This window comes from Triticum dicoccoides, chromosome 3B (genome assembly GCF_002162155.2).
Source record: "Triticum dicoccoides isolate Atlit2015 ecotype Zavitan chromosome 3B, WEW_v2.0, whole genome shotgun sequence".
NCBI lineage: Eukaryota > Viridiplantae > Streptophyta > Magnoliopsida > Poales > Poaceae > Triticum > Triticum dicoccoides.
The window spans coordinates 61,256,620-61,282,034 of record NC_041385.1 but is presented as its reverse complement, the minus strand read 5'-3'; positions in this window follow the sequence as shown (position 1 = coordinate 61,282,034).

Genomic DNA, 25,415 nt, shown 5'->3' with positions numbered 1-25,415 from the left:
TAATATTGCTAGACCTAATGCTAAGATACATAAACCTGTTGTAGGCATGCCTGTTATTTCTATTAAAATAGGAGATCACTGTTATCATGGCTTATGTGATATGGGTGCTAGTGCTAGTGCAATACCTATTTCCTTATATCAAGAAATTATGCATGATATTGCACCTGCTGAAATAGAAGGTATTGATGTTACTATTAAGCTTGCCAATAGGGATACTATTTCACCAGTTGGGATTGTTAGAGATGTTGAAGTCTTGTGTGGGAAAGTTAAATATCCTGCTGATTTCTTTGTTCTTGGTTCCCCACAAGATGACTTTTGTCCCATTATATTTGGTAGACCCTTCTTGAATACTGTTAATGCTAGGATTGATTGTGAAAAGGATATTGTTACAATTGGCTTAGGGGATATGTCTCATGAGTTTAATTTTGCTAAATTTCGTAGAAAACCCTGTGATAAAGAATTGCCTAGTAAGGATGAATTTATTGGTCTTGCTTCTATTATCGTGCCTCCTACTGATCCGTTAGAACAATATTTGCTAAACCATGAAAACCATATGTTTATGAATGAAAGAAGGGAAATAGATAAAGTGTTCGTTCAACAGGAACCTATTTTGAAACACAACCTACCCGTTGAAATTCTAGGGGATCCCCCTCCACCCAAGGGTGATCCCATGTTTGAACTCAAACCATTACGTGATAATCTTAAGTATGCTTATCTTGATGAAAAGAAAATATATCCTGTTATTATTAGTGCTAACCTTTCAGAGCAAGAAGAAGAAAGATTATTGAAAACTCTGAAGAAGCACCGAGCTGCTATTGGATATACTCTGGATGATCTCAAGTGCATTAGTCCCACGCTATGCCAACACAAAATTAATTTGGAGGAAGATGCCAAACCAGTTAGAGATCCTCAATGATGATTGAATCCTAAGATGAAAGAAGTGGTAAGGAAGGAGATACTAAAGCTCCTTGAGGCATGTATAATTTATCCTGTTGCTGATAGTGATTGGGTAAGCCCTGTCCATTGTGTTCCTAAAAAGGGAGGTGTTACTGTCGTTCCTAATGATAAAGATGAATTGACCCTGCAAAGAATTATTACATGTTATAGGATGGTAATTGATTTCTGAAAATTAAATAAAGCTACTAAGAAAGATCATTACCCTTTACCTTTTATTGATTAAATGCTAGAAAGACTATCCAAACACACAAATTTCTGCTTTCTAGATGGTTATTCTTGTTTCTCTCAAATACCTGTGTCAGCGAAGGATAAATCAAAAACTACTTTTACTTGCCCTTTCGGTACTTTTGCTTATAGACGTATGCCTTTTGGTTTATGTAATGCACCTTCTACCTTTCAAAGATGCATGATGGCTATATTCTCTGACTTTTGTGAAAAGATTTGTGAGGTATTCATGGATGATTTCTCCGTTTATGGGTCCTCTTTTGATGATTGCTTGAGAAACCTTGATCGAGTTTTGCAGAGATGTGAAGACACTAGTCTCGTGTTGAATTGGGAAAAGTGCCACTTTATGGTTAATGAAGGCATTGTCTTGGGGCATAAGATTTCCGAGAGAGGTATTGAAGTTGATAAAGCTAAAGTTGATGCTATTGAAAAGATGCCATGTCCCAAGGACATAAAAGGTATAAGAAGTTTCCTTGGTCATGCCGGTTTTTATATGAGGTTCATTAAGGACTTTTCTAAAATCTCTAGGGCTCTTACTAATTTATTGCAAAAGACATTCCTTTCGTCTTTGATGATGATTGTGTAGAAGCATTTGTAATACTTAAGAAAGCTTTGATCACTGCACCTGTTGTTCAGCCACCTGATTGGAATTTACCTTTTGAAATTATGTGTGATTCTAGTGATTATGCTGTAGGTGCTGTTCTAGGGCAAAGAGTTGATAAGAAATTGAATGTTATCCAGTATGCTAGTAAAACTCTTGATACTGCCCAGAGAAATTATGCTACTACCGAAAAAGAGTTCTTAGCCATTGTGTTTGCATGTGACAAGTTTAGACCTTATATTGTTGATTCCAAAGTTTCTATTCACACTGATCATGCTGCTATTAAATATCTTATGGAAAAGAAAGATGCTAAGCCTAGACTTATGAGATGGGTTCTCTTGCTCCAAGAATTTGATTTGCATATTATTGATAGAAAGGGAGCTGAGAACCCTATTGCAGACAACTTGTCTAGGTTAGACAATGTTCTTGATGACCCACTACCTATTGATGATAGCTTTCCTGATGAACAATTAGCGGTCATTAATGCTTCTCGTACTGCTCCTTGGTATGCTGATTATGCTAATTACATTGTTGCTAAATTTATACCACCTATTTTCACATACCAGCAAAAGAAAAAGTTCTTTTATGATTCAAGACATTACTTCTGGGATGACCCACGCCTATATAAAGAAGGAGTATACGGTGTTTTTAGATGTTGTGTACCTGAGCATGAACAGGAACAGAACATACGCAATTGTCACTCTGAATCATATGGAGGACACCACGCTGGAGATAGAACTGCACATAAGGTATTGCAATCTGGTTTTTATTGGCCTACTCTCTTCAAAGATGCTCGTAAGTTTGTCTTATCTTGTGATGAATGTCAAAGAATTGGTAATATTAGTAGATGTCAAGAAATGCCTATGAATTATTCTCTTGTTATTGAACCGTTTGATGTTTGGGGCTTTGATTATATGGGACCTTTTCCTGCCTCTAATGGTTATACACATATTTTAGTTGTTGTTGATTACGTTACTAAGTGGGTAGAAGCTATTCCAACTAGTAGTGCTGATCATAACACTTCTATTAAAATGTTTAAAGAAGTTATTTTTTCGAGGTTTGGAGTCCCTAGATATCTTATGACTGATGGTGGTTCACATTTTATTCATGGTGCTTTCCGTAAGATGTTAATCATAGAATCACATCTCCTTATCACCCGTAGTCTAGTGGTCAAGTAGAGTTGAGCAATAGAGAATTCAAATTAATTTTGCAAAAGACTATGAATAAATCTAGAAAGAACTGGTCCAAAAAATTCGAGGATGCATTATGGGCCTATAGAACTGCATATAAAAATCCTATGGGTATGTCTCCATATAAGATGGTTTATAGAAAAGCATGTCACTTACCTCTTGAACTTGAACATAAAGCGTACCGGGCTATTAAAGAGCTCAATTATGACTTCAAACTTGCCGGTGAGAAGAGGTTATTTGATATTAGCTCACTTGATGAATGGAGAACCCAAGCCTATTAGAATGCCAAGCTGTTCAAAGAAAAAGTCAAACGTTGGCATGACAAAAGGATACAAAAGCGTGAGTTTAACGTTGGTGATTATGTGTTATTATTCAACTCTCATTTAAGTTTTTTTGCAGGAAAACTTCTCTCAAAATGGGAAGGTCCTTATGTTATCGAGGAGGTCTATCGTTCTGGTGCCATAAAAATCAACAACTTCGAAGGCACAAGTCCGAGGGTGGTGAACGGTCAAAGAATTAAACATTATATTTTAGGTAATCCTATCAATGTTGAAACTAATATTATTGAGACCGTAACCCCAGAGGAATACATAAGGGACACTTTCCAGAACGTTTCAGACTCCGAAAAGGAATAGGTATGTGGTACGGTAAGTAAACCAACTCCAAAACAATTCTAATGGCAATTTCTATCCATTTTGGAATATTTAAGAATTTTGGAAAGAAAGAAGTAGTCCGGGAAGGACACGAGGCCTCTACGAGGGTGGAGGGCGCGCCCACCCTTCCTGGGCGCGCCCCCTGTCTCGTGGCCACCTCGTGTGCCTCCCAGACTCCGTTTTCTTGCATGTTACGTATTTTGGTCGGTAAAAATTCATTATATAATATCCCGAAGGTTTTGACTACCGTATCACATAAATATCCTCTGTTTTCATTTCGAGCTGTTTTTTTGACAGATCTAGAGCACCATGACGTCTCCAAGCGCTCCCAAGGACAAGTTTTTCGAGAAGGTTATCAACCCCTACCTTGCGGAGGTGCTGCAACACCCTCAAACCATGGAGATGCATGAGGGGGTGCTGCACATCCATGATGTGGAGGGATCAAGGCGTACCGGAAGCGTGGAGACGAAGCTCGAGGCCATGAAGCAACAAGTTTTCAAGTGCCAAGCGATGGTGGAGCGTGGACTCAACGCCAACCAGATGATGATCATGGAGTTCACGAACAACCATAAGCTGGATGCCAAGATCATTGGGGAGACCATCTTCAAGCTTCAAGAGAAAATCGAGCACCTCCAAGCTCAGATCTATGACCTGCAAAACCAAAACTATGAGTATGAATATAGATTCAATAGGATGAGTTTGGCTACAGATTTGAGGATCCCGGAGACTCGATCATCCTTTTATGATGGTGATCATATGCCTTGGAAGATGGACGAAAAGCCTACATCACCAACAACCCCTAGTTCACCACCCCCGAGGACATAATCACATGGGTATGGGCACTCCCCTTGGCAACTGCCAAGCTTGGGGGAGGTGCCCCAGTATCGTATCACCATCACACTCCTATCTTTACCATTTTATTTAGTTCGATCCTTTTAGTAATATCTTGGTCTAGTAGATTTAAGTTTTAATATCAAGTAGTTTTTGAGGCTTGCTTTGTGATCTCTTTATGTAACCGAGTCCATGAGCTATCTATAATAACGATTAGTGTTGAGTCAAGGGCTTTGCTATCTTGCTATGATCTTGAGAAAGTAGAAAAAATAAAAAGAATAAAAGAGTTCATATTGACATTTTGGATAAGTAATGACTTAACACATAGAAAGTATGAGGCATAAAAGTTGTTGAGAGTTGACAAACGTAGTTTTGGTCATCATTGCAATTAATAGGAAGTGATAAGGAAAGAGAGGTTTTCACATGCCAATATACTATCTTGGACATCTTTTATGATTGTGAGCACTCATTAAGTATGACATGCTAAAAGAGTTGATATTGGACAAGGAAGACAACGTAATGGTTTATGTTTTCTCACATCTCAGTTAAAGTATGTCGTCATTGATATTCCCAACATGTTGAGCTTACCTTTCCCCCTCATGCTAGCCAAATTCCTTGCACCAAGTAGATATACTACTTGTGCTTCCAAATATCCTTATACCCAGTTTTTGCCATGAGAGTCCACCATACCTACCTATGCATTGAGTAAGATCCTTCAAGTAAGTTGTCATGTTGCAAGCAATAAAAATTGCTCTCTAAATATGTATGACTTATTAGTGCAGAGAAAATAAGCTTTATACAATATTGTTATGGAAGCAATAAAAGCGACGGACTGCATAATAAAGGTCCATATACAAGTGGCAATATAAAGTGATGTTCTTTTGCATTAAGATTTTGTGCATCCAACCCTAAAAGCACATGACAACCTCTGCTTCCCTCTGCGAAGGGCATATCTTTTACTTTATGTTTTTAATTTATGCTTGAGTCAAGGTGATCTTCACCTTTCCCTCTTTCATTTTATCCTTTGGCAAGCTCCTTGTGTTTGAAAGATCTTGATATATATATCCAATTGGATGTAAGTTAGCATGAATCATTATTGTTGACATCACCCAAAGGTGAATACATTGGGATGCAACACAATAAGCCCCTATCTTTCTCAGTGTCCGGCTGAAACTCTATAACTACAAGTATTGCGTGAGTGTTAGCAATTGTAGAAGACTATATGATAGTTGAGTATGTGGACTTGCTGAAAAGCTCTATTCTTGACTCTTTCTGATGTTATGATAAATTGCAATTGCTTCAATGACTGAGATTATAGTTTGTTAGTTCCCAATGAAGTTTCTGAACCATACTTGATATTGTGAATTGATTGTTACTTGAGCATAAGAAATCATATGACAAGATATATATATGTAGCTGTTATAAGAATGATCATGATGCCCTCATGTCCGTATTTTATTTTTATCGACACCTCTATCTCTAAACTTGTGGACATATTTTTCGATATCGGCTTCCGCTTGAGGTCAAGCGAGGTCTAAGCTTGGGGGAGTTGATACGTCCATTTTGCATCATGCTTTTATATCGATATTTATTGCATTATGGGCTGTTATTACACATTATGTCTCAATACTTATGGCTATTCTCTCTTATTTTACAAGGTTTACCATGAAGAGGGGGAATGCCGACAGCTGGAATTCTGGCTGGAAAAGGAGCAAATATTGGAAACCTATTCTACACAGCTCCAAAAAGTATGGAACTCCACGAAAGTCAGTTTTGGAATTAATAAGAATTATTGAGCGAAGAAAGCACCAGAGCGGGCCCACACCCTGGCCAGGAGGGTGGGGGTGCGCCCATCCCTACTGGGCGCGCCCCTATCTCCTGGGCCCCATGGTGGCCCTCTGGTGCCCATCTTCTGCTATATGAAGGCTTTTACCCTAGAAAAAATAAAAGGCAAGCTTATGGGATAAAACTCCACCGCCACGAAGCGGAACCTTGGCGGAACCAATCTAGGGCTCCGGCAGAGCTATTCTGCCGGGGAAACTTCCCTCCGGGAGGGGGAAACCATCACCGTCGTCATCACCAACGATCCTCTCAACGGGAGGGGGGCAATCTCCATCAACATCTTCACCAACACCATCTCCTCTCAAACCCTAGTTCATCTCTTGTATCCAATCTTGTATCCAAAACCACCAATTGGTACCTGTCGGTTGCTAGTAGTGTTGATTACTCCTTGTAGTTGATGCTAATTGGTTTATTTAGTGGAAGATCATATGTTCAGATCCTTAATGCATATTATTACTCCTCTGATTATGAACATGAATATGCTTTGTGAGTAGTTACGTTTGTTCCTGAGGACATGGGTGAAGTCTTGCTATTAGCAGTCATGTGAATTTGGTATTTGTTTGATATTTTGATGAGATGTATGTTGTCATTCCTCTAGTGGTGTTATGTGAACGTCGACTACATGACACTTCACCATTATTTGGGCCTAGAGGAAGGCATGGGAAGTAGTAAGTAGATGATGGGTTGCTAGAGTGACAGAAGCTTAAACCCTAGTTTATGCGTTGCTTCGTAAGGGCTGATTTGGATCCATATGTCTAATGCTGTGGTTAGGTTTACCTTAATACTTCTTTTGTAGTTGTGGATGCTTGCAATAGGGGTTAATCATAAGTGGGTTGCTTGTCCAAGTAAGGGCAGTACCCAAGCACCGGTCCACCCACATATCAAATTATCAAAGTACCGAACGCGAATAATATGTGCGTGATGAAAACTAGCTTGACGATAATTCCCATGTGTCCTCGGGAGCTCTTTTCTCATTATCAGAAATTGTCCAGGCTTGTCCTTATATACAAAAGGGTTGGGCCACCTTGCTGCACTTTATTTACTTTCATTGCTTGTTACTCGTTACAATTTATCTTATCACAAAACTATCTGTTACCTACAATTTCAGTGAGAAAACCTTACTGAAAACCGCTTGTCATTTGCTTCCGCTCCTTGTTGGGTTCAACACTCTAACTTATCGAAAGGACTACGATAGATCCCCTATACTTGTGGGTCATCAGTAGGCGACGGCGGCTGGCGGGGGCGACGGTGGCCGGTGGGGGAGGACCGGCATGGGGGGGTTGAGGGGGAGATGGAGTGAGTGTGAGTGTGAGTGTGGATCGGATAGAGGAGTGCATGGGTGGTGGGAGATAGCTAGTTTTAGCAGTAGTGTAGTATAGGGAAAGGCGCTCCTGCTAAGCTACCTAGCAGTAGCGCACTTCAATTTAACGCATTGCTGCTATAACTAGCTTCGCGGCGGGGTCGTGGGAATTATAGCAGTAGCGCGGCTTAGTGGAGGCACACTACTGCTACTTTTATTTCAACAGCGAGTTCTGCTGGAACGCGCTACTGCTATATTGCATTAGCACCTTATTTTAGAATGCGCTGCTGGTAACATATTTGTTATAGGATTTTCCCTAGTAGTGGGTGGCGCCCCACCTCTCCAGGTTATGTGAGATGGGGTGGAAGGGGCGCACAACCCCTTAGTGGGCTGGTGTGCCCCCTCCCCTTGGCCCATAAGGACCCCCCCTCCCAACACTTGCCCGGGCCTCCGAAACTCCTTTCGATCACACTGGTCATCACCCGGCACCCCCGAAACAATTCCGGACTCCAATACCATTCATACAATATACCGATCTTCACCTCCGGACCATTCCGGATTTCCTCGTCATGTCCGGGATCTCATCCAGGACTCCTAACAACCTTCGGTAACCACATACTATTCCGATTACAACTCTAGCGTCACCGAACCTTAAGTGCGTAGACCCTATGGGTTCGGGAACCATGCAGACATGACCAAGATACCTCTCCGGCCAATAACCAATAGAGGTATTTGGATACCCATATTGGCTCCCACATGTTCCACGATGATCTCATCGGATGAACCATGATGTCGGGGATTCAATCAATCCCGTATACAATTCCCTTTGTCCATCGGTATGTTACTTGCCCGAGATTCGATCGTTGGTATCCCTATACCTTGTTCAATCTCGTTATCGGCAAGTATCTTTACTCATTTCGTAATGCATGATCCTGTGACTAACTCCTTAGTCACACTGAGCTCATTATGATGATGCATTACTGAGTGGGCCCAGAGATACCTCTACATCATACGGAGTGACAAATCCCTGTCTCGATTCGTGCCAACCCAATAGACACTTTCAGAGATACCTGTAGTGCACCTTTATAGCCACCTAGTTACGTTGTGACGTTTGATACACCCAAAGCATTTCTACGGTATCCGGGAGTTGCACAATCTCATGGTCTAAGGAAATGATACTTGACATTAGAAAAGCTCTAGCAAACAAACTACACGATCTTGTGCTATGCTTAGGATTGGGTCTTGTCTATCACATCATTCTCCTAATGACGTGATCCCGTTATCAACGACACCCAATGTCCATGGTCAGGAAACCATAACCATCTATTGATCAACGAGCTAGTCAACTAGAGGATTATTAGGGACACGTTGTGGTCTATGTATTCACACATGTATTACAGTTTCCGGTTAATACAATTATAACATGAACAATAGACAATTATCATGAACAAGGAAATATAATAATAATCATTTTATTATTGCCTCAATGGCATATTTCCAACAGTCTCCCACTTGCACTAGAGTCAATAATCTAGTTCACATCACTATGTGATTTTAATGAATCGAACACCCATGGGGTTTGATCATATCTCTCTTGTGAGAGAGGTTATTAATGAACGGGTCTGAACCCTATAGATCCATGTGTGCTTTACAAATCTCTACGTCATCTTGTAGATGCAACTACCACACACTATTTGGAACTACTCCAAATAACCGTTCTACTATATGAATCTAGTTTACTACTCAGAGTCATCCAGATTAGTGTCAAAGTCTGCATCGACGTAACCCTTTACGACGAACTCTTTTACCACCTCCATAATTGAGAAAAATTCCTTAGTCCACTAAGGATAACTTTGACCGTTGTCTAGTGATCCATTCCTGGATCACTCTTGTACCCCTTGACTAACTCATGGCAAGGCACACTTCAGGTGTGGTACACAGCACAACATACTGTAGAGCATAGGGGACGACCTTTGTCCTTTCTCTCTCCTCTACCGTGGTCAGATCTTGAGTCTTACTCAATACTCACACCTTATAACACAGCCAAGAACTCCTTCTTTGCCGATCTATTTTGAACTCCTTCAAAATCTTGTCATGGTACGTATTCATTTGGAAGTTCTATCAAGCGATTTTGATCTATCCTTATAGATCTTGATGCTCAATGTTCAAGTAGCTTAATCCAGGTTTTCCATTCAAAAACACTTTTCAAATAATCCTATATGCTTTCCAAAAATTCTACATCATTTCCGATCAACAATATGTCAACAACATATACTCATAAGAAATTCTATAGTGCTCCCACTCACTTCTTTGGAAATATAAGTTTCTCATAAACTTTGTACAAACCCAAAATCTTTGATCATCTCATCGAAGTGTATATTCCAACTCCGAGATGCTTACTCCAGTCCTTAGAACGATTGCTGGAGCTTTGCATACTTGTTAGCATCTTTTAGGATTGACAAAACCTTCTGGTTGTATCACATACAACCTTTCCTCAAGAAAATCATCGAGGAAACAATGTTTTGACATCCTATCTGCAAGATTTCATAAATAATGCAGTAACTGTTAATATAATTCCAACAGACTCTTAGCACCGCTACGAGTGAGGAAATATCATCGTAGTCAACTTCTTGAACTTGTCGAAAGACATCTTAGAGACAAGTCGAGCTTTCTTAATGGTGACACTTACCATCATTGTCCGTCTTACTTTTATAATCCATATGTACCCAACAGCCTTACGACCATTAAGTAGTTCTTCCAAAGTCTACACTTTGTTTTCATACATGGATCCTCCCTTGGATTTTATGGCCTCGAGCCATTTGTCGGAATCCGGGCTCACCATCGCTTCTCCATAGCTCGTAGCTTCATTGTTGTCTAGCAACATGACCTCCAAGACAGGATTACGTACCACTTAGAATTAGTATGCATCCTTGTCGACCTACGAGGTTTGGTAGTGACTTGATCCGAAGTTTCATGATCACTATCATCGGCTTCCACTTCAATTGGTGTAGGCGCCACATGAACAACTTCCCGTGCCCTGCTACACACTAGTTGAAGTGACGGTTCAATAACCTCATCAAGTCTCCACCATCCTCCCACTCAATTCTTTCGAGAGAAACTTTTCCTCTAGAAAGGACTTGTTTCCAGAAACAATCACTTTTGCTTCCGGATCTGAAATAGGAGGTATACCCAACTGTTTTGGGTGTCCTATGAAGATGCATTTATCTGCTTTGGGTTCGAGCTTATCAGGCTAAAACCTTTTCACATAAGCGTCGCAGCCCCAAACTTTTAAGAAACGACATCTTAGGTTTCTCTAAACCATAGTTCATACGGTGTCATCTCAACGGAATTACGTGGTGCCCTATTTAAAGTGAATGCGGTTGTCTCTAATGCCTAACCCATAAACGATAGTTGTAATTCGATAAGAGACATCATGGTATGCCCGATATCCAATAGGGTGCATCTGTGATGTTCGGACACACCATCAAACTATGGTGTTCTAGGCGGTATTAGCTGTGAAACAATTTCCACAATGTCTTAATTGTATACCAAACTCATAACTCAGATATTTATCTCTATGATCATATCATAGAAATTTTATCCTCTTGTCATGAAGATCTTCAACTTCACTCTGAAATTACTTGAACCTTTAAATAATTCAGACTTTCATTTCATCAAGTAAACATACTCAGCATCTACCCAAATCATTTGTGAAGTAAAACATAACAATATCCACTGCATGCCTCAACACTCATTAGACTGCACACATCAAAATGTATTACTTCCAACAAGTTGCTTTCTTGTTCCATCTTACTGAAAATAAGGCTTTTCAGTCATCTTGCCCATGTGATATGATTTGCATGTCTCAAGTGATTCAAAATCAAGTGAGTGCAAACGATCCATCTGCATGGAGTTTCTTCATGCGTAAATACCAATAGACATGGTTCGCATGTCTCAAACTTCTCAAAAAACGAGTGAGTACAAAGATCCATCAACACGGAGCTTCTTCATGCGTTTTATACCAATATGACTCAAATAGCAGTGCCACAAGTAGGTGGTACTATAATTACTATCTTATATCTTTTTGGCATGAACATGTGTATCACTACAATCGAGATTCAATAAACCATTCATTTTAGGTGCAAGACCATTGAAGGTATTATTCAAATAAACAGAGTAACCATTATTCTCCTTAAATGAATAATCGTATTGTGATAAACATAATGCAATCATGTCTATGCTCAATGCAAACACCAAATAACAATTATTTATGTTTAACATCAATCCCAAATAACAATTATTTAGGTTTAACACCAAACCCAAATAACAAGGTATCTTTACTCGTTCCGTAACGCATGGTCCCGTGACTAACTTCTTTGTCACACTGAGCTCATTATGATGATGCATTACCGAGTGGGCCCAGAGATACCTCTCCGTCATACGGAGTGAAAAATCCCAGTCTCGATTCGTGCCAACCCAACAGACACTTTCGGAGACACCTGTAGTGCACCTTTATAGCCATCCACTTACATTGTGACATTTGATACACCCAAAGCATTCCTACGGTATCCGGGAGTTGCACAATCTCAATACTTGACATTAGAAAAGCTCTAGCAAACGAACTACGCGATCTTGTGCTATGCTTAGGATTGGGTCTTGTCCATCACATCATTCTCCTAATGATGTGATCCCGTTATCAATGACATCCAATGTCCATGGTCAAGAAACCATAACCATCTATTGATCAACGAGCTAGTTAACTAGAGGATTACTAGGGACACGTTGTGGTCTATGTATTCACACATGTATTACGGTTTCCAGATAATAAAATTATAGCATGAACAATAGACAATTATCATGAACAAGGAAATATAATAATAATCATTTTATTATTGCCTCTAGGGCATATTTCCAACAAATAGTTCCTCAACATTCAATGACAACTCATCAAGCAACATTCATTAGAAAAGGCCCACTTCAACATTCAATTAGTCATAGGAAATGGTCCACCTCAACATGCAAACATGCATGAGATATTTAATAAATATTTTTTTGCCAGCTTCCAATATATTCATCTTTAAACATGGCAATACAATGAATACCAAAAACAATAAAAATTACATCCAGGTCCATAGACCACCTAGCAATGACTACAAGCACTGAAGCGAGCCAAAGGCGCGCCACCGTCATCACCCCTCCCTTGCTGGAGTCGGGCAAAACTTGTTGTAGTAGAAAGTCGGGAAGTCGTCGTGCTAAGGCCCCATATATAGGACCAACGCAGCAGAACAACACCCGTCACCAATGAAGAGTAGCGTAGATCGAAAGGATTTAACCTGAAGAAACACAAATGTAGACAAACTACGACCAGATCCAAACAAATCCACTAAGGACATATCCTTCAGAGATACACCCCTACACGCCCACTGATGATACTAGACACACCACCGGAACGGGGGCTAAGCGGGAAAAATCTTATTCCATCTTCAGGGAGCCGCCGCCGTCTCGTCTTTGTGAGCAAGACACAAACCCTAACAAAACTTGAAGAAACATGTCAAAACATAGCCCTCCCGCCGGCAAGGGCTGGGATCCACCACGCCGCCATGTCCCTAAGGCCACCGAAGCTGAGGCGGACCAGCGGGAGGCAGAGGAACCCATAAATTAATCAAATACAATAAAGCATATATACAGAAAGGTGCATGCTCTAGTACATCATGTTTATGCCTAGTTTAGTAGCATCAAGTTTATGTCCATGTCCTATCATATTATGGAAAGTTTATGATGCTAGTCTGTTGACATGTAGGAGTATTTGTGATCTTTACCAACTTGTGTATCCATCATAAATGTGGAAACTATGAAACAGGGTAATAAGTTTGGTAGCAGCAAGTTTTGCATGACAAGTGATATGTATTAATAGAGTGCTTTACTACCCATCTATTTTATATTCTTGCATTATTGCCTTTTGTGTGTGTTGTTATGATTTTAGATTACCTTGGCGGACCCACCATTGGGGCGAGCTGGGGCGGCCGCCCCGGGTCGCCGGCGGCGGAGGATCGACCCCCAGCTACCTATCTTTCCTCCGACGGCGGTGTTTCTATTTGTGTGGCAGGCAAAGGCAGCAATGAGCGATCGAAGGGGTAAGTGAGCATGACTGCGTGATGGAGAAAGAGTTTTGGGCCAGTGGACTGATCTATGTGTCTAGATGCAGACTGCTATGGTGTTGCACCGCCGCCAGAGGCCAGGGGTTCCCGAGGGCGGGGGGTGACGTATGCATCTGCTAGTGAAGGAAATATGCCCTAGAGGCAATAATAAAGTTATTATTTATTTCCTTAATTCATGATAAATGTTTATTATTCATGCTAGAATTGTATTAACTGGAAAGTTAGTACATGTGTGAATACATAGACAAAACATATAGTCCCTAGTATGCCTCTACTTGACTAGCTCATTAATCAAAGATGGTTATGTTTTTGACTATAGACATGTTTTGTCATTTGATGAACGGGATCACATCATTAGGAGAATGATGTGATGGACATGACCCATCCATTAGCTTAGCATTATGGTCGTGTTAGTTTCATTGCTACTGCTTTCTTCATGACTTATACAAGTTCCTCAGACTATGAGATTATGCAACTCCCGAATACCGGAAAACACTTTGTGTGCTACCAAACATCACAACGTAAATGCGTGATTATAAAGGTGCTCTACAGGTGTCTCCGAAGGTGTTTGTTGGGTTGGTATAGATCGAGATTAGGATTTTTCACTCCGTGTTTTGGAGAGGTATCTCTGGGCCCTCTCGGTAATACTCATCACTATAAGTCTTGCAAGCATTGTGACTAATGAGTTAGTTGCGGGGTGAAGTATTACAGAACGAGTAAAGATACTTGCTGGTAACGAGATTGAACTAGGTATGATGATACCGACGATCGAATCTCGGGCAAGTAACATACCGATGACAAAGGGAACAACATATGTTGTCATGCGGTTTGACCAATAAAGCTATTTGTAGAATATGTAGAAACCAACATGAGCATCCAGGTTCCGCTATTGGTTATTGGCCGGAGACGTGTCTCGGTCATGTCTACATAGTTCTCGAACCCATAGGGTCCGCACGCTTAACGTTCGATGACGATTGGTGTTATGAGTTTATGTGTTTTGATGTACCGAAGGTTGTTCGGAGTCCCGGATGTGATCATAGACATGACGAGGAGTCTCGAAATGGTCAAGACATAAAGATCGATATATTGGAAGGCTATGTTTGCACACTAGAAAGGTTCTAAGAGGTTCTGGCATTTTTCTGGAGTACCGGGAGGTTTCCAGAACCCCCCCGGGGAGTCAATGGGCCTTAATTGGCTACGGTGGAAGAGAGGAGGAGGCAGCCAAGGTAGGGATGCCCCCCTAAGCCCAATCTGAATTGGGAGGCGGCCTTCCCCCCTTTCGTTCTCTCCCTCTCCCTCTTCCTTCTTCTACTACTCCAACTAGGGAAGGGGGAGACCTACTCCTACTGGGAGTAGGACTCCCCCTTGGGCGCGCCATAGAGGGCCGGCCCACCCCCTCCTCCACTCCTTTATATACGGGGGAGGGGGGCACCCCAAAGAAACACAAGTTGACAATTGTTTTAGCCGTGTGCGGTGCCCCCTCCACAGATTCCCACCTCGGTCATATCGTTGTAGTGCTTAGGAGAAACCCTGCGTCGGTAACTTCATCATCACCGTCACCACGCCGGCGTGCTGATGAAACTCTCCCCCGGCCTCAGCTGTATCTAGAGTTCATGGGATGTCACCGAGCTGAGCGTGTGCAGATCCGCAGAGGTGCCGTACCTTCGGTACTAGGATCGGTCGGATCGTGAAGACATACGACTACATCAACCGTGTTGTCATGACGCTTCTGCTTTCGGTCTACGAGGGTACGTAGACAACACTCTGCCTCTCATTGCTATGCATCACCTACAGATAGATCTTGTGTGATCGTAGGAATTTTTTTGAAATTGCAGCGTTCCCCAATAGTGGCATCCGAGCCAGGTCTATGCGTAGATGTTATATGCACGAGTAGAACACAAAGAGTTGTGGGCGATAATAGTCATACTGCTTACCAGCATGTCATACTTTGATTCGGCGGTATTGTTGGATGAAGCGGCTCAGACCAACATTACGCGTACACTTACGCGAGACTGTTTCTACCGACGTGCTTCGCACATAGGTGGCTGGTGAGTGTCTGTTTCACCAACTTTAGTTGAATCGAGTGTGGCTACGCCTGGTCCTTGTTGAAGGTTAAAACAACACACTTGACGAAAAATCATTGTGGTCTTGATGCGTAGGTAAGAACGGTTCTTGCTAGAAGCCCGTAGCAGCCAGGTAAAACTTGCAACAACAAAGTAGAGGACGTCTAACTTGTTTGTGCAGGGCTTGCTGTGATGTGATATGGTCAAGGCATGATGTGATATATATTGTTGTATGATATGATCATGTTTTGTAACAAAGTTATCGGCAGCTAGCAGGAGCCATATGGTTGTCGCTTTATTGTATGCAATGCAATCGCCATGTAATTGTTTTAGTTTATCACTAAGCGGTAGCGATAGTCGTAGTAACAATAGTTGGCGACACGACAACGATGCTACAATGGACATCAAGGTATCGCACCGGTGACGATGGAGATCATGATGATGCTTCAATGATGGAGATTTTCGGATTTCGGGTTCTGGCAGACCCTTGAGGTTCGAACTCTAGGGTGCACGCGAAGATCTCTCCCCTACCGACTCACATCTCGAACTCTCGCAAGGAATCTAGGCTACATGATGAACAACACAAGGGACGCAAGGTTTATACTAGTTTGGGCCACCGTTGTGGTGTAATACCCTACTCTAGTTTGTGTGTGGTGGATTGCCTCAGGGGCTGATGATGAACAGTACAAGGGAAGAATAGCCTCGCGAGGGATGTTCTTGTGGTGGTGTTGTCCCTTTGGAGGGGCCGATCCCAGATCGGGCTCCCTACTATGGTGGCTAGCCCTATATATATAGAGAGAGGCCCTGGTCCTCTTCCCAAATATTGAGCGGGAAGGGCGCCAACAATCGGCCATTTGGAAGGGGAACATCTAGTACACTTATCCTGACTAAAGTTGGTCTTCGACTGCTGTTGGGGATATAACTACTGAGTGTAAACCGCCCAGGAGGCGCCAGTTCACCCTCAACTATATTGAAGCCCATGAAGACCCAGAAGATGGCGCTTTACTATGAAGCTTAGAGGCCCAGAGCCCAAAGGCGGATTAGGGCCAATCGTGGTAAACCGCCATAGTCATATAACTTGTATTGTAAGATAGGAAAGGAGAGACCGAGCCGGACACTTGTATGAGCCGGCCTCAAAACTTTGTAAACCGGCCGGGCGTCAACCCATGTATATAAGGGGACAACCCGGCGGCAGTTCAGGGACAAGAAACAACAACTCAAGAGCCAGACATAGCGTGTTTAGCTCCCTGGTTATCGAGACCCCAATAATCCCATCACAACTAGACGCAGGCCTTTACCTTCATCGAAGGGGCCGAACTAGTATAAAATCCCTCATGTCCTTTGTCCGGTTTAACCCCTTTAAGCTAACCCGTCGCGATGGCTCCACGACTAAGTCCTTTCACGAGGACATCTGACGTGATATTTCCACGACAGTTGGCGCCCATCGTGGGGCTATCGCACGATGGTTTCGAGTTCTTGAAGGGCAACTTTGTAGGACTCAAAGGGTACGCGGTTGGCCGGATGACCAAGACTCGTCGCGGCAAGCTCTACATTGACGATGCAGGATGGGGCCCCGAGGCCGGTTCAATTGAGTACGGGTACCGGGTCCCCTTTGGCGGAATTCACGTTTTCATTGGCAAGATCGGCGAACCGGGCCTTGAGCCAGACATCTGCACTGACCTCGTTGAGATGGCTCAGCGTGCAAGCCCCGCTCGGATTCAGCCCGCCGTGAAGCGTGCGTTCGTGGGATATGTCCACGGGATCGGATCTAAACTGGTGTCTGAGGGTGAGACGGTCGCTTATTCCGACGGCGAATCATCCACTGGTGAAATGGAATCCCTGTACCAAGTTCATGATGGTGTGTTCGAAGGGTATTCCGATGGCACCAGTATTCTAGAATTTCTTGAACCGCCGAACCGAGTCGGGATCTTCATGGCCGGAACACAGCCAACCTTGCAAAATTCTACTGCGGCGGCGTCCGGACCGGTAGCATGGGCAGGGGGCTCCGCGCGCTGGCCGGCTCAAGTTCTCTCCGGTTTGATGGACGCCTGGGCAACCTTGTTGACCACAGCAGTTACTCCGGCAACGCAGGATCAGCACAATGCGGACATTGCAAGGCTAAAGGATCAGATAACACAGGCTAAAGAAGATTTAGCGGCTGAGGAGATCAGGATGACTGAGGAACGGGACGCTTTAGATGCCCACGCGCAGAGGATTCAAGCCGAGAATTATCGACTTTTGATGGATCAGAATGCTTCGAATCAGGTATTCAGGAGGAGACATCAATCTCGCTTGCCGGCGGATTACAATGCGATGAACCTCTTTGATACGCCAGGAGCAGGGACTAGCAACCCGACAGCGGTAAACCAGAATATTGTGCCAAGGACTGGAGCGCTGGATCAACCTCAGGTTATGGGTCCACCTCGACGCACGGAGAACCCGCCGCAGTATACCACACCCCCGCCGGGTCACTTCTCTACCCCTTTGGACAATATGATAGCAGCAGCATCCCGGTTGGCAACTATTCTGATAGAGGGTGAAACGCCAGCGGTGGTCGAGACACGGCGGGCCAGGGATCTTCTTCAAACGGCTATGACACAGCAGCAAGCTGACTCGTATAGCCGAGACAGGGTTCACTCAACTCCACGTCCAAGCAAAAGCTATAGTAGGCATATAGATGAACCGGAGATGTCTAGCAGTGCGCGGCGCCGTATGGTCCCTCAAGGACCCAATCCGGCGCGTGGTGAGGTGAACGCTCAGGACGTGGTGGATAATGGCAGATCACGAAGGGAGGCCGCTTTAGCAGCACAGCATACGGGTCGTTATCAACTCGCCCCGGTTCAGCTAGCAGCGTCAGTAGACCAAGGCACCGGGCTTGATTTCAGTTCTTGGGGTGTGCCGTGTCTTATCTGGCTCTCTGTAATGTGCGACTGCCTAAGGACTTCAAGGGCCCACGTAAAGTACCTAATTATACCGCTGATCAGCCACCCGAGGCATGGGTGGAAAGTTATGAGATGGCAATGGAGATGCTGGACGTGGATGAAGCGGCTTGTGCAAAGTACTTCACGATAATGTTGGAAGGAACAACCCGTACATGGTTGAAGAATTTACCAGCTAACTCCGTCGAGTCATGGGACCAGTTGAAGGCCCGGTTTATAGCCAATTTCAAGGACACGCGTAAACAGCCTATGTCCATTGTGGATCTGGATGCCTGTGTTCAAGGGGAGAACGAGTCAACAACTCATTGGGTGCGCTGGGTTTCAGAAGTTTTGCATTCATCAGACCGGATTAATGCTGGCCAAGCAATCATCACTCTGGAACGCAATTGCCGGTTGAAGTCACTAAAGATGAAGTTGGGACAGCTCAAGCGCCATTGCAATGATATGGGCACCCTTATGGCTGCCTTGGTCAAATATTCCGATTCTGATAATACCAAGGATCCCGATTCTGATGAGGAGAAACCGGAGAAGGGAAAGAAGAACGGCGGTGCAAAGGGACATCAGCACAACCAAGGAGGCCATGGGAATAATGGTAAGCGCAAAGAAGATTCAGATTTTGTGGCTAACGCTAATGTGCAGCGTCGTAAGTGTAAACCGCCCCAGCGTGGCGGTGGAATGAATCTGGAGCATTTATTGAACCAGCCCTGTCCAAAGCATGGGACCAAGGAGGTTCCTGCAACACATCTCTGGAAAGATTGTGACATTATGAAGGAGTTCAAAAACTCTGATCTTTTCCGGTATGATCAGGGTCCATCGGGCGGTTTAGGTCCAGGTTTTCATGGTAGCGGCGGTTCAAGCTCTGGATTTCAGAATAATCATGGTAACCAGAACAACCAAGGTGGTAATAACCAACAGAATAATCAAGGAAATCAGCAGCAGTCAGGTTATCAGGGTCACCCAAAGCAGTTGAATGGAGGGCAGTATCATGTGTTCACCACCAGTTTGTGCAAGCGAGATCAGAAGCTTCACAAGAGGGCAGTTAATGTTGTTGAACCGGCAGTACCATGCTACTTGCGGTGGTCCGAGCAACCCATTGTGTGGAGCAGAGAGGATCATCCGCCCCGGGTTGACAATTTGGGTCACCTGGCTTTAGTGGTGGCGCCTCAAGTGGGAGGTTATAAGTTCACCAAAGTGCTTATGGATGGAGGAAGTAGTATCAACATTGTGTATTATGAGACTTTCCATTGCATGGGGTTGACAGATAAGAGTCTTAAACCGTCAAACACTGTTTCCCATGGTGTAGTCCCATGTAAATCGGCATATCCTGTTGGCAAGATAGCTTTGGAGGTTGTGTTTGGTGATAAGAATGATTCCCGGTCTGAGACATTGACCTTTGAAGTGGTGAGGATCCAGAGCCCGTACCACGCACTGTTTGGACGGCCAGCTTATGCAAAGTTCATAGCGAGGCCCTATTATATTTATTTGTAGCTCAAGATGCCGGGTCACAAGGGGACCATCACGGTTCACGGAAGTCGTAAGATCGCTTTGGATTGCGAGGAAGGTGATGCGGCTTATGCTGAGTCGGTTTGTGCTACAGAGGAATTAAAACACTACAGGGACAATGTTGATCTAGCAGACATGACCCCTCTGAAGAATCCCACCACTGAGCATGACCCGAGCCTGAAATTCAAACCGGCTGATGAGACTAAGCTTGTTGACTTTGTTCCTGGCGATTCATCTAAACAGTTTAGCATCAACACAAGTCTGGATCCAAAATAGGAAAGCGCGCTCATCGAGTTCATCCTTGAGAACCGGGACATTTTTGCATGGAAGCCTTCTGACATGCCAGGTGTACCGAGGGAACTCGCTGAGCACACTCTCAATATTGATCCCAAGTTTAAACCGGTCAAGCAGTTTCTTCGTCGCTTCACTACTAGGAAAAGGGCTATAGATGGAATGGCCACTAATGGCGCACCAGACATGTGGTGCACCACTACTATATAGCAGTGGCGCACCATGTGCTGGTGCGCCATTAGTGTGAAAGACACTAATGGCGCACTGGACAAGTGGTGCACCACTAGTAACATTATTTTATTTTTCCAAACATACTAATGGCGCACCTGCTCACAGTGCGCCATTAGTACTTCTAACTAGTAATGGCGCACCGGCCGCGCAGTGCGCCACTACTGTTGTTTTTTTATTCTTTTTTTGCAAAACTACTAATGGCGCACCGTGGCATAGTGCGACATTACTAGTTCAAACTAGTAATGGCGCACTGTGCCACGGTGCGCCATTAGTAATTTTTTTTGAAAAACTACTAATGGCGCACCACCTACAGGTGCACCATTAGTGACCAGGGTTACTAATGGCGCATGTGCAGGTGGTGCGCCATTAGTAACCTGGGACCAACAAGATATTTTGGACAGCCACACCTAACCACTCACTTTCCCCACTTCATTGTCTCCACCTCCTCCTCCAAGCTTGTCTCGGCTGCCTCCTCCTCCTCACCTCATTTGCACCATAGATTCATCCAAATTAAGTGGTTAAATTACCTTTTGTTGATAGGTAAGTAAGGGGGGAAGCTATCTTTATGTTGTTCTCCCTCCAACAACGTGCACATGCACTTTTTGTGGCGTAGCTAGATCTATGTATGTTCGTGGTGTTGCATATGTTTGTGGTGTTGCATATATGTTTGTGTTTGCAGGTACCGGTATTTGAAATGCGATAGTCGCCAATATTTTGCCGGAATGTTGATTCATTTATGTTTCGACAAGAATTTTGGCACTATGCATTCTTTTTGGTCCTATTTTTAGGGAAAGTCATGCCAAATTTTTTCTTGGTTCTAAAATATCATTTTGCTCTACCCCGCAGGCGACCATGGTCCGCACGATGACCGAAGGCATCGTGAATAGGTTTTTGAGCTCCGCGAAGGCCGAGATGCTTCAAAAGAACGAGACGGAGATAAGATGTCCGTGTCGAAGATGCAAGCTGAAGAGCCTTATTGCGGACCCGGATTCCTGGCAGGTGCGGGACCACCTGCTCTTGCGTGGTTTCTTGGATGGCCATCGGTGGCAAGGTGATGAAGATGACTATGAAGTCGTCCATGGGGGCCGGGCGGCAAGAAATGAGCAAGACTCAGGCGGGCGAGAAGATGAAGATTCTCTAGGACATGATCATGACGGTGATGCTATACACAGTCATCATGTAGAAGTTGCAGGACATGATGATGAGGAAGATGCCGGAGCAGACGAAGGGCATGATCATGAAAATGAAGATGCCGGTGGAGCAGATGATGATGGACCATCGATGGGCTGGGTGCAGGACCCTCATATTCAAGAGCTGCTTCTCAAGCAGACGGATAACACAAGAGCTGCTGCCCGAGAGAAAGCCAAGATGGATCAACTGGAGATAGACGCGGTTACTCCATTGTATGAAGGATGCAGGCCCAAGGATACCCGCCTGAAAATAGCGCTCATGGCTCTGGAGATGAAGGTAAAACACAAAATGACCGATGCATGCTTCGACGAGAACATGACATTCTGGCGCGAACGTCTTCCCAAGGGGAACAAGTGCCCGACCAGTTTCGAGGAGGCGAAGAAAATCATGTGTCCTTTGGACTTACCGCACGTGAAATACCATGTGTGCATGAACAATTGCATCATTTATCTGGACGAGCATGCGGAGTCTACCATATGTCCGGTGTGCAGCGTCACTCGATACAAGAAGAGGAAGAAAGCTCCTCGAAAAGTGGTGTGGTACTTTCCGATCACTCCTCGTCTGTAGCGGTATTTCGCGGACTCTAAGGTAGCAAAGCTCCTGCGTTGGCACGCGGATAGGGAGGAGAAGAAGCCAGAAGATGACGCAAATGATCCGGAGATAAATAAAAAGACAAGATGCTGAGTCACCCTAGGGATGGGAGCCAGTGGCAAGCGTTGAACTTCAAACACCCAGAATTTGGGAAGGATCCAAGGAACATCGTGCTGGGCGCGAGCACCGATGGAGTCAATCCGTTTGGCAGCCAAAGAAGCACACATAGCACCTGTCCTGTGTTTGTGTGGATGTACAACCTTCCCCCCAGGTTGTGCATGAAGAGGAAGTACATTCACATGAGTATGCTAAATGAAGGGCCGAAACAACCAGGGAACGACATCAATCTGTATCTGGGGCTGCTGAAAGAGGAGCTAGACACGCTGTGGAAAACGCCAGCCAATACGTGGGACGCCGCACAGAAAGAATATTTCCTTATGAGAGCCGCACTGCTCACGATGGTGCACGACTATCTCGGTTATGGATATCTCGCGGGGCAGGTGGTCCACGGATTTTCTGGATGCGTCAGGTGCATGGATGACACAATGTATCGCCAGCTAGATAGAGATCCTGGGTCTTCAAAAACCGTGTTCATGGGACATCGAAGGTGGCTTCGTGACGATGACCCGTGGAGGAAACGCAAGGGTCTGTTCGATGGTGAAACCGAACCCCGAAGACGCCCGTGTATGAGGAGCGGCGAGGAAATAGACGAGCTGTTGAAAAATTGGAAAGATTGCCCACTGCCGGTAAAGAAGCAAAAGGCGCTAGAGCCGGGAAAGAAGTGAAAGGCGCCAGAGCCGCTGCTGAAGGTATGGAAAACAAGGTCTGTTTTCTGGGACTTGCCGTACTGGAAGATCCATCGTGTGCCTCACAGCCTTGATGTCATGCATATCACGAAGAACGTGTGCGAGAGTCTGCTTGGTACCCTGCTCAACATGCTAGATAGGACCAAAGATGGGTCGATAGCAAGGGCAGACTTGAAATCATTGGGCATCAGGGAGGAGCTTCACGCTAATTATGATGATGAGGCGAAGCAGGACACGGAAAGTCATCGCAAAGGCAAAAAGGCCAAGAAGACCGGAAATGACTACCCTCCCGCGTGCTTCACTCTAAGTCAGGAGGAGATCAATCAGTTTTTCACCTGCCTCATAGGAGTAAAACTTCCTTATGGTTACGCGGGGAAGATAAGCAGATACCTAGACCCAGCAAAGCAGATGTTCAGCAGGATGAAGTCTCATGACTGTCACGTGCTGATGATGCAGATACTTCCAGTTGCAATCTGTGGCATCATGGATGCGCACGTCTGTGAAACGCTATTTGGCTTATGCAAATTTTCGACGTCATCTCTCGGAAGTCGGTTGACGTGAGGCAACTCAGAAGGCTACAGGAAGAGATCATGGTGATACTATGCGAGCTTGAGATGTACTTCCTCCCCGCATTCTTCAACGTTATGGTGCATCTGCTGGTCCATATCGTGGAGGATATCATCCAAGTCAGGCTGACGTTCCTGTGCAACATGATGCCATTTGAAAGGATGAATGGTGTCATCAAAGGATACGTTCGCAACATGTCACGCCCAGAGGGAAGCATAGCCAGGGGCTTTCTGACCAAAGAGTGCATCTCCTACTGCACGAATTATCTAGGCATCAAGAACCCTGTTGGTCTGCTGTCAATAGGCACCTCGGCAGGCTCGCTGGATGGGGTCACCGTGAGGGTCACTGCGAAATGCATGTCGACTTCGAGGGTCGACTCACCGACTTTGAAAGAGAAAACCTAGTCGCACTACAACACATAGACGTGGTCGATCCTTGGGTGGTAGAGCACAAAACCTTTATTGAGAAGATGTACAATGACCGAGGCCAACAGAGGGCGGACGGAGATATAATCAAAGAGCACAACTCATGTTTCACGCGTTCGTTCAAGCAGAAGCTTCTGTCGTACCCTTTACATGAGGATTCTTCCATGGAAGAACAACTCATATCCGCCTTATCATAGGGCGCCAAGCACAACCTGATGACCTATGAGGCGTACGATATCAACGGCTACACATTCTACACTGAGGACAAGGACATGAAGAGCGATGGTTATCAGAACTCCGGGGTAACAATGGAATCCTACACCGGTAACGACAAGGACAGATACTACGGAAGGATCGAGGATATCTGGGAGCTGAGCAACGCTAGAGAGAAGGTCCCGATGTTCTGTGTCAGATGGGCCAAGAGCGTCATAAAATAAGACCAGTATTTCACCACCATGGTTATACCCGAAGCCAAATCGAAGACCGCGGGCGCAAACGTCACCGCGAAAAATGAGCCATGGGTACTGGCTTCCCAAGTGGACCAATGCTTCTTCATTACCGACCCGTCAAAGCCCAGTCGTGTTGTCGTGAGGAGAGGCAAAAGGAAGATCATCATAATGGATGGAGTAGCCAATGAGAAAGACTTCGACAAGTACGGCGACCCGAAGATCGAACATGATGACGATGATGAGGTAGCAACATACACCACAAGAAGAAGCAGGACCACCCTACCTAAAGGACGTCCGTTCCACAGAAGAGCTCCATTTGCGAAAAAGAAGGGCAAGAAGATTGTGAACAGATAGCTAGCTAAGATCGATTGTATTTAAATTGTAGCCTTCATTTCTCGATTGTATTTCATGGGCACTTTTTGAACTCATGAATGTTTTTAAATTTCATGGACACTCGATCTCGATCCCCCTCCATCTCGTTCGGTATCCCACCTCGCCAGATCCGGCCCCCCTTGCCGCCGAGCACCTCCCGCACCATCTCCCCCGCTCCACCGGCCGCCGCCGCCGACCCCCCGCACCCTCCCCCACTCCACTGCCCCGAG